The sequence below is a fragment of the Octopus sinensis genome, linkage group LG24 (genome assembly GCF_006345805.1).
Source record: "Octopus sinensis linkage group LG24, ASM634580v1, whole genome shotgun sequence".
Taxonomy (NCBI): domain Eukaryota; kingdom Metazoa; phylum Mollusca; class Cephalopoda; order Octopoda; family Octopodidae; genus Octopus; species Octopus sinensis.
This window is the reverse complement of record NC_043020.1, coordinates 27,610,257-27,621,046: the sequence shown is the minus strand read 5'-3', so window position 1 is coordinate 27,621,046 and position 10,790 is coordinate 27,610,257. Positions and strand designations below refer to the sequence as shown.

Below are 10,790 nucleotides of genomic sequence, written 5' to 3'. Positions count from 1 at the left end.
TTGTTGTTGTTGTTGGTTTTTTTTTTGCTCGGAAAATACATCCCTACTTTTCTTTTTGTTGTTGTTTTTTGCGTGAAAAAAAAAACAACAGATAAACACATTAAAAAACTAAACGAAAGATAATATAAGTTATGTCTATATCTTCCATGTATAATTCTCCTTTGCTCAGACGCAATCACACAAAAACAACACCACACCAAACACACACACACACAGAAATCTCTTTTTTTTTTCCCTATTGTAACAAAAAAAAATCCTAATGGAGATGTTTACTTGACTGGTGTCTTCGATGGTTATTCCACTTTTCGTAATAATAAATTAAATCTTAACATAAATAGATCTTAATCATTTCGGAATAATCTGGACAATAATAACACCCTAGAACAATTTTCAACCAAATATTTTACATTTTAATTCCTATTTTTCGTATTGTGACAATACGATGGTAGAATTCCTTTACGAACCTACACCATGTTGTCCTGTCTTGGAACAATCAGTCAAATTTGTTTAATTTTTCTTACATAATTCCACTGTAGAATCCCCACTTTATAAAACTACGTTTTTTTTCTCTTTTTGTTCTTGAATTTTCTTTGCAAATAACGTAGATATATGATGACCCTTTTGAACTAAAATAATGAGTAACATCACCTATGTAATAAAAAGGAAAAAAAAAGATGGATCGCAAGATATCAGTGGTCGTTGCTACAGATTCTCTACACATGATGGATTCTCATCTCGAATTATTCCAAACCACAAACACAAAAACACACACACACACACACACACACACACACACACATGTATGCATAAAAATTTTACACAAAAGTAGGCTTAAATACAGACACACAGATACACACACACATATATATATATGTATATATATATATATATATATATATATATACGTCCAACCCGTGCTAGCGCGGAAAACCAGTATTTGTCTATGTTACAGATGTATATATATGTATATACATGCGCTTGCATACAGATATCTATTGTTTCTTTCACATCATGAGTGTATATTCCCAAAGGATAGAATGGCGGATGTTTGGATGGTGGATTGATGGATTGATAAGGAATTGATATATAAAATATGTGTGTGTGTTTGTTTGTTTATGTCTAATATAATGTGTTAATGTATATATGGATAATGTATATTTGGAATAAGAGATTGACATTTGGATGAACCGACGGACGGACGGACGGATTGATGGATGGACGGCTGAACACATGGACAGACGAAATAATTTTCAAGGATACAGAAATTGGATATTTTTTATTTAAATTTCTTCAGCTGGACTAAAATCAAAACCACCAACATAAAACAAAAACAAAAAAATGCAAAAGAAATGACAATAACAAATTGGAAAATTACAACAAAAACCTAACTTAAAGAGAAAAAAAAAATCAAATTGAGACAATAATCAAATAAAGTGTGTATATATATTATATATATATGTATGTGTGTATATATATATTATGTATATGTCTTTGAGGACTGACCAATCGTCTGAAAATTGGTGAATTTGTGATGAGAAATGGAACTGTTTTTACTGATGTACAATCATGGACCTTTTGTTTGTTTTTTTTTGTGGGGGTGGGGATTCAACTCCCCGACCTGGAGAAATATGTAGGGGTTAAAAAAAAACATTGTGAACTGTGCCATACACACATACACAAAGGGCATATATATACACTTGCTAAAACTGTTATATAATGAACTCATAATATATTTATATATACAAATGTGTAAAAAAAAAAATATTAAAAAATTTTGAATATGAGTTATATACACATAAACACTCACACACACATGTAAAGACTGCATACATATATATATATACACACACACATAATAAAAATTATAATAACAATATAAAAAAAGATGTGTAATTTATATGTTGTATAATAGTAATAACGATAATGAAGGAAATGATATGTACATATGTGTATATAATATATATATATGTATATATATATCTATATCTATATATATATTATATATATATATATATATATATATATAATACGCAATGTTCATTTCATAAGAAATGCATGGAAAATACAAAATTTATACAGGTGTAAAATTACAAAACATGTATATATACACACATACACATGTAAAAAAATATAACAGATAAAAAAAAACATACATTGAACTTCAAGAAGATGAAGATGGACTTGGAAAACGGACACATTAAATCCAAAAAAAAACATGTTTGTTACGGTGACATTGATGTTATAAAAATTATTATTATCAATATTATTATTTTTTTTGTTATTATTATTATTATTATTGACATTACTATTATTTTTACTGTTGTTTTGTTAGTTTTTATTATTATTATTATTATTGGTAGACTGGCAGAATTGCTAAAGTGTCGGATAAAACACATTGCTGTGTTTTGCTCTGGCCCTTTTGCATTCTGAGTTCAAATCCTGCCTAGGTGGACTTTGCCTTCCATCCTTTCCAGGGGTCGACAAAGTAAAGTGCCAACCAATTGACAGTTCCTCCTTTCCTCCGAATTCCAGGCCTTTGTGCTTTTATTAGAAACCATTATCATCATTATTATTAATAATTAAGGTGGCAAGCTGGCAGAATCGTTAGCACACCAGGCAGAATTCTTAATGACATTTCGCCCGTCGCTACATTCTGAGTTCAAATTCTGCCAAGGTCGACTTTGCCTATCATCCTTTTGGAGGTCAAAAAATTAAGTACCAGTCATGTCCTGGGGTCGATGTGATCGACTTTCCCCATCCCCCAAAATTTCAGGCCTTGTGCCTATCGTAGAAAGGATTATCATTATTATTATCATTATTATTATTAATTATTATTACGTTGATGTTTGTATAATTTCGGGAGTGGTTTGAAAACAAAAAAAAAACACATGACCCTCCCACCCCACAGACTTGTTTGATTTAGCTGACAAAAAAAGAATCATAAAATGGCTGTAAATTGTGTGTGGAGGCAAACCTATCATACACACACATGCACACACACTCACACACACACACACGTGTATAAAATAAATCTATGGTAAACATTTGGATTTTTTTTCTCTTTTTTTTTCATTGTTGTTGTTCGTTTATCTTGTTTATTTTTTTTTATTTTTCGTTTGTTTCTACCCAATTTTTTTTTTTTTTAAATTAAACAAATAAAACAGAAAATATTTTTTTTTTTGTCTTGAAATATTTGGAATGGTGTAAATTTTTTGCGATTCCATTCCTCATCCGGTTTCTTGTAATTACATTTTTATTCTAAAATAAATTATGTTTTTTTGATGCTTCATAATTGATGCGTTGTTGTTGTTGTTGTTATCTTGGTTTAATGTTTGGCACTTCCAGGTCGATTCTTATCCAGCAGAGATTTATGATCTAAAAGTGTTCCAGTCATGACCATCCCATCTGTTGGTTTTATAGGCACAGGCATGGCTGTGTAACAAGAAGTATGCTTCCTAACCAAATTGTTCCAAGTTCTGCCCCACTGCATGGCACCCTTGAGCAAGTATTATCAGTTATAGCCCCAGGCTGACCAAAGCCTTCTCAGTGGATTTGGCAGACGGAAACTGAAAGACCATCTTATACACACACACACACACACACATGTACAGGGTGGCCCCAAAGTAGGTTTACAGTTATTCAACAATCTCTTTCGCATTCATATATTAACAGTTTTGATCTTAATTATATATATTTCTTTACTACCCACAAGGGGCTAAACACAGAGAGGACAAACAAGGACAGACAAATGGATTAAGTTGATTATATCGACCCAAGTGCATAACTGGTACTTATTTAATCGACCTTGAGAGGATGAAAGGCAAAGTCGACCTCGGCGGAATTAGAACTCAGAATGTAACGGCAGATGAAATACCGATAAGCATTTTGCCCGGTGTGCTAACAATTCTACCAGTTGAAACCATTTTTGGGTCAGATATGGCCAGTTTAAATGCTAAAGAGTTAAGCTGAGCAATACACTGTGTGAACGTACACACGTTAAACCTTTAGCACACTGTAGGTGCATCATGTTACTGTATGAGTTCTCTCCCCTGTAGTAACAGCAGTGGCAGGGTAAACAATTCTATGGAAAACGCAGTGTGCTAAGGGCCAAACTGAGCATCTAACGACATAAATCTACTCAATTTGAGCTGAGCACCAAACTATTAACCTACTCCAGTTTAAGCTGAGATCTAACTGCATAAACCTACGCAAGATGTGCACCAAACTGAGTCAGTTTACACAAGTTTAAAATTAGCAACAAGCTACATCAACCTACTTGTGCTTAAGCCAAGCACCTAACTACATGAGCCTCCACAAGTTTAAGCTGAGTTTCTAGCAATTCAAGTTTTAGCTGAGGGTCAAACTGGATTTGTTTGTGTTGTTTTAAGCTGAGTGATAGATTCTTTGACAAAAACAAGTTTAAGATCGAAGTGCATGGTTGCACGCAAGCTGAACACCAAACTACATCAGTTTACACAAATTTAAGCTGAGCAACAAGCTACAACTACCATGTTGTGGTGTGTAGGCTCAAGGACCTTGGGAGCTTTGCCAGCAGAGCACAGGCTTTTTATAAGGCCTCCCATGCTGGGCAGGTCAAAGGATAAGAGACCAGATGAAGACAGACCTCCTCTTCCCAGAAGTAAAAACGGGTTTGCAAAGGACCGGCATTTCTACCAAGAGAAAAAAAAATATATAAAAAAGACCTGACAGAGGAAAGCTTTTCTGTAGGTTAACATTTGTCTCTCACCACCACCACCACCACCTAACAACCAGTGTTGGTTTGTTAACATCCTCAGAAGAGACCAATAGAATAAATACCAGGTTTTGAAAAAGAATAAGTAGCTGGGTCAATTTCAGTTCTATATTTAAGAGATGAGGAATTATTTACGTTATTTACATTTGACAGATATTTGTCCTCATCTTGTTTGTTGTTAACACAACATTTCGGCTGGTATACCCTCCAGCTTTCATCAGGTGTCTTGGGGAATTTTCGAACCTGGGTTCTCATTCCTAAGGTATTTTTCTATGTTATTATTATTATTATTATTATTCAGGTCACTGTCTGGAATCGAACTCGGAATCTTGGGGTTGGTAGCTCGTGCACTTAACCACTATGCCATATGCTTATGGGTGTATGGCATAGTGGTTAATAATAATGATAATAATAATAATAATAATAATAATAATAATAATAATAATAATAATAATGATGATGATGATAACTGATGAAGGCTGGAGGGTATATCAGCCGAAACTGTTAACAACAAACAAGATGAGGACAAATATCCGTCAAATGTAAATAACGTAAATAATATATATATATATTAGAAGAAATAAGGTACTCAGAAATCTGGATGGTTTTACATTTACAGATTTTTATTAGTATGTCACCTGTTTTTATAATCAGGAGATTCTACTAGTGTAAATGCAAGCACTAATATATGATTTATAAAAACACGTGACATATTAATAAAAATCTGTAAATGTAAAACCATCCAGATTTCTGAGTACCTCATTTCTTCTAATATATATATATTTATATATATTTATAAATGAGGGTGAAAAATTTGATATTAATTTAATAATACCATCAGTTTAACACCAAGTGGCTTAGCACATAAAACTAGGGAGATAATACAAATTTATACTTAAATTATTAGAGAGTTACCACTATGTTATTTCTTCTTAGAAACATCTTTCTGCGGCTATACTAGTAACGGAGCTATTTTTAGCACTAGAGCTATCCACATAGTGGTAACTCTCTTATAATTTATATATATATATATATATATACACACACATATATATATATCATCATCATCATCATCATCGTTTAACGTCCGTTCTCCATGCTAGCATGGGTTGGACGGTTCAACTGGGGTCTGGGAAGCCAGAAGGCTGCGCCAGGCTCCAGTCTGATCTGGCAGTGTTTCTACAGCTGGATGCCCTTCCTAACACCAACCACTCCGTGAGTGTAGTGGGTGCTTTTTACGTGCCACCTGCACAGGTGCCAGACGAGGCTGGCAAACGGCCACAATTGGATGGTGCTTTTTATGTGCCACCGGCATGGGGGCCAGATGAGGCTGGCAATGGCCACAATCGGATGGTGCTTTTTACGTGCCACCGGCACGGAGGCCAGTTGGGGCGGCGCTGGCAACGGCCACATTCAGATGATTCTCTTACGTGCCATTGGCACTGGTATCACAGCTACAATTTGCATTGATGTTGATCGATTTCGATTTTGATTTTGATTTTCACTTGCCTCAACAGGTCTTCACAAGTAGGGTTTGTGTCACAAGAAGGAAAGGTATGCATAAGTGGGCTGGCTACATCCCAGGTAGAGGCCACGGGTTATAGTCTCAATTGTCCTGCCGGATATATATATATATATATATATACCAGAGTAAGCACATAAATGTGAAACAAGGTGGGGAAAATAGAACCTGTGGTCTTAGCCTCAGATTTAACGGTGGTGGTGGTGGTGGTGGTAATGGTGGTGGCGGCAGTGGTGGTGGTGGTGGTGGTGGTGGTGGTGATGCGATGGCATTGTTGGTAGTGGTGATAATGGTGATGGTGGCGATGGTGTTGGTAGTGATGGCTGTGATAGTGGTATTGGTGGTGGTGATGGTGCTATTCAAATACTGGAGGTAGAGTAATGTGTTGTTGATAGGTTTCAGCCTTTACTGGCCGAAACCTATCAGAGTTATTAATAAAGCTTAGAAGACATAAAAAAAAATCTGTTACTCAGAGTTTCACGTTCCCGTTTTGTGAAACTCTGATTAACAGTTTTTGTGATGTCTTTGCAGATTTATCAATAAAGCAAATATACATACATATATATGTGTATGTATGTTTAAAGCAAAGGCTCAGATGGAGTGGTCATCTGGTCAGAAGGAAGTATTCAAGGATGCCAAAACAACTCTTTTATGGAGAGTTAGCCAAAGGAGAACGACCTCCACAAACCAAAAAAGAGGTATAAGGACTTACTGAAGGCTTCCTTAAGAGATGCTTGCATCTCTCCTGACACATGAGAAGGCATAGCTATTGATCGTAGCAGGTGGAGAAGGATTGTGCATGAGGGGACAGCCACATTTGAGAAATCTCGAGTTGCACATGAGAAAGTAAGGAGGGATGTCAGGAAGGGCATCGCTGTTACACTTCCAGAAGGGAAGGGTCTTCCTTTGATTCTGACATGCAATGTCTGTGCAAGACCCTGCCTCAGTAAAGCTGGACTCATGAGTCATCTTCGTAGTCATAAAACGAGACAGATGAGTGACAACCTGGCCACTGGTGGTGGTGTAACAAACCATACTAATCATATCTGTCGGGCATGCGGAAGAGAGTGTAATTCGGCAGGAGGACTTAAACGACATGCAAAGGCACATGAAGCCCAGTTACAACTAGAGCCGGCTATTACCAGTAAAGGTTTTAGCTGCCAATTTTGTACAAGACATTGTAGATCTTTAGCTGGGCTAAAAAGTCACATTCGATCACAGCACCAGTAACAGTTAAGCTTCTTGCAATGGCCATACTCGATAACGAGGGGGAAGCCATCATGCATATATGTGTATGTATGTATGTGTGTGTGTGTGTGTATATACAATCATCACACACACATCTGCACACACTTGTGTATGCTAAATACTAAAGCTTAAAACTCGTGAAAGCTTCTTTCAACGACACACACACACACAGAAACATACACACACACACACAGACACAGAAACATACACACACACACACAGACACAGAAACATACACACACACACACACACAGAAACATACACACACACACACAGACACAGAAACATACACACACACACACAGACACAGAAACATACACACACACACACAGACACAGAAACATACACACACACACACAGACACAGAAACATACACACACACACACAGACACAGAAACATACACACACACACACAGACACAGAAACATACATACACACACACAGACACAAAACATACACACACCACACACAGACACAGAAACATACACACACAACACAGACACAGAAACATACACACACACACACAGACACAGAAACACACACACACACACAGACACAGAAACATACACACACACACACACACCAAGGCTAGAGATCTTTCTGGTTTAATTAAGTGACCGACATTGAAAGTGGAGTGAGGTGGTGGGTCGATGGTGGTGGTGGTGGTGGGTTAATTAATTAAATAAACAGATAAATAAATAATTACAAACAAAGTAATTAAGAGGGGGGAGATAAAAACAAAAACACTATAATGAGTATAAAATAACAGAAAAAAAAAAGATGTGTTTTCGATGGAGTCAAAACTAACGAGTTTATTGTTTACTTGTGGTGGACAGTGGACGTTGTGCTGACCGGTCCATTGAGGTGGTTTTAACAAGGCCAGGGGTGAGTGGGTGGGTGGGGGAAGAGGGATGGAGGGAAAGTGAGAGAGAGAGAGAGAGAGAGGTAGGAGGAGATGAAAGGTAAGGGAGAAAAAGTGTGAGAGAATGAAAGAGGAAGAAAGAAAGAAAGAGAAAGTAAGAGAGATAAAGAAAGATAGAAAGAAAGAAAGGAAGACAAGAAGGAAGGAAAGAAGAACAGGTGAAAGAAAAGAAAGAAAAATGAAAGAGAGAGAGACGAACAGAAAGAATGAATGAAAGGAAGGAAGGAAGAAAGGAAGGAAGGAAGGACAGGTGAAAGAAAAGAAAGAAAGGAAGAAAAATGAAAGAGAGAGAGACAGACAGAGAATGAATGAAAGGAAGGAAGGAAGGAAAGAAGGAAAGAAAGCATGTCAAAAAATAGTCAGAAAAGAAGTAACCCCTTCACACCCACCCACCCACCCACCCACCCTCCTCGTCCTTTTCCTCTGAAACTAAATTGTGAATGAGGTGAAACGTGGACAAAGGAAACCTAAAGAGAGAAGAAAAATAAATAACAAACACAACAAATATTCTCTCTGACAATAGCATCATCATCATCATCACCATTAACATTGTCTTTATCATCATCATCATCATCGTTGTAGTCATCATCATCATCACAGCTATGACAAGCACCAATCATTACTCATACCACCACCACCACCATCACCAATACCACCACCACCCACCACCACCACCCGCAATCACAGCCCCCAACACTATCACCGCCACCTCAATTACCACCAACGCCATCGCCACCACCATTAAAATCTGAGGCTAAGACCACAGGCTCTAATGAGCAAGCCACAAACACCACCGAAATTACGATGACCATTACAACTTGGGACTGTCGTCACCACCTCCGGACACCACCGGACACCACCGGACACCACCGGACACTGGTTTTTTTATTTGTTTTGTTTTGCTTTTTTTTTTTCTATTTAGAGTAAAAGCAAGGTTGAATGAATAGCAATTTTCTGTGAGGGAGAAGAAGAAGAAGAAGAAGAAGAAGAAGAGAGGTTGGGAGAGGGGAGGAATAAGAGGAGGAGGGGAGGAGGTGGAAGAAGAAGAAGAAGAAGAAAGGAGGTGGGAGAGGGGGAGTAATAAGAGGAGGAAGAGGAGTGAAAAGAAGAGTAGAAGAGGAGGAGGAAAAGGAAAAAGAAGAGATAAAGGGTAGTAGTAATAGGAGAAGAAGAAAATGACGCAACAAGTCTTGCCGCAATCATCATCATCCTCCTCATCATCACCCTCAACCTCCTCATCCTCATCACCGTTGTTCCTTCATCCGTGGACCATTTAAGCTACATCTTCCCTTTTACGATTATTGTTATTTTAGTGTTGTTGACTTTGGATTGCATTACATGGTGTTTGTTGTTGGTGTTGTTGTATATCTTACGTGTCAGTCAGGTTTTGTACTCGATGCCAAAAACTTTGTACTCGAACCCTCTCACCCCACTTTCTCTGCACTCAAACACAAATACACACACACATATACTTAGACCAAGGACAAACACACACGTACTCATGCACACATATGCATTAAACACACACACATACACACAAACACACAAACACACACTATAAACACTAAGCCCACGTATACACATGCACATATACACACCAAGAAACCATGCGCACACACAAACATACTCATGCACACAAATATATATACACACACACACACCTATAAACTACAAGTGCAAACACCCACGCACATAGGCACGCATACCAGCACACACACACACACACACGCACACACACATGCACACACACACACACACGTGACAGAAGAGATATATGAGGAAAAGAGTAACAAAATTGCAAGCGAAGAACAAATCCTGTAGAATGTGGTAAAAAAAAAATCCTTGAAATTTCGGAATGGTTTCAGCTGAATTTCCAAGGTTGCTGAGGTGACAACGTGGATGACGGAAAATAGGAAGAGAGAAAAGGGCTACGGCATTGTGGGCCAACAGATCGCCGTCATTCTCTGGTAAGATTAACGCTGCCCAGGACAGCTGAAAAAAGCGGTCCTGTGGGAAGGTGTCGAGACCGTTATTTTCCTAAGAGCCAAGAGCTGATGAAGCGAATGTCTCGCCGTGAAAGTTTTATAAGTAATGGTCAACAGTTTAAAATCAACTAAAATTCTGACAAATGAATAAAAATAAAATTATATAAGTAACATAAAAACATATGGATGATGACATTTTTTTTATTGTTTATATATTTACGTTGCAAGATTCCTGATGTGAAATCGTGCGTTGAAACATATATTGTTATATTTGGACTAAACAGAATAGGAGGAAACACGTGGGATGGAGGATCGCTGAAGAGGTTGCAGGTGTATGGCGAAAGATTTCCAGACAAAGGA

The 10,790-nt window shown here is 37.3% G+C and overlaps 1 long non-coding RNA gene across 1 annotated transcript; it reads left to right on the top strand.

The window, feature by feature from the left end:
- Window positions 1-2,710: 2,710 nt before the first annotated feature.
- Window positions 2,711-10,206, top strand: LOC118767775. The gene is made up of 3 exons (XR_005003690.1): window positions 2,711-3,017; window positions 7,451-7,455; window positions 10,155-10,206. It is a non-coding gene; the product is annotated as an uncharacterized LOC118767775 (long non-coding RNA).
- The last annotated feature ends 584 nt before the right edge of the window (window positions 10,207-10,790 follow it).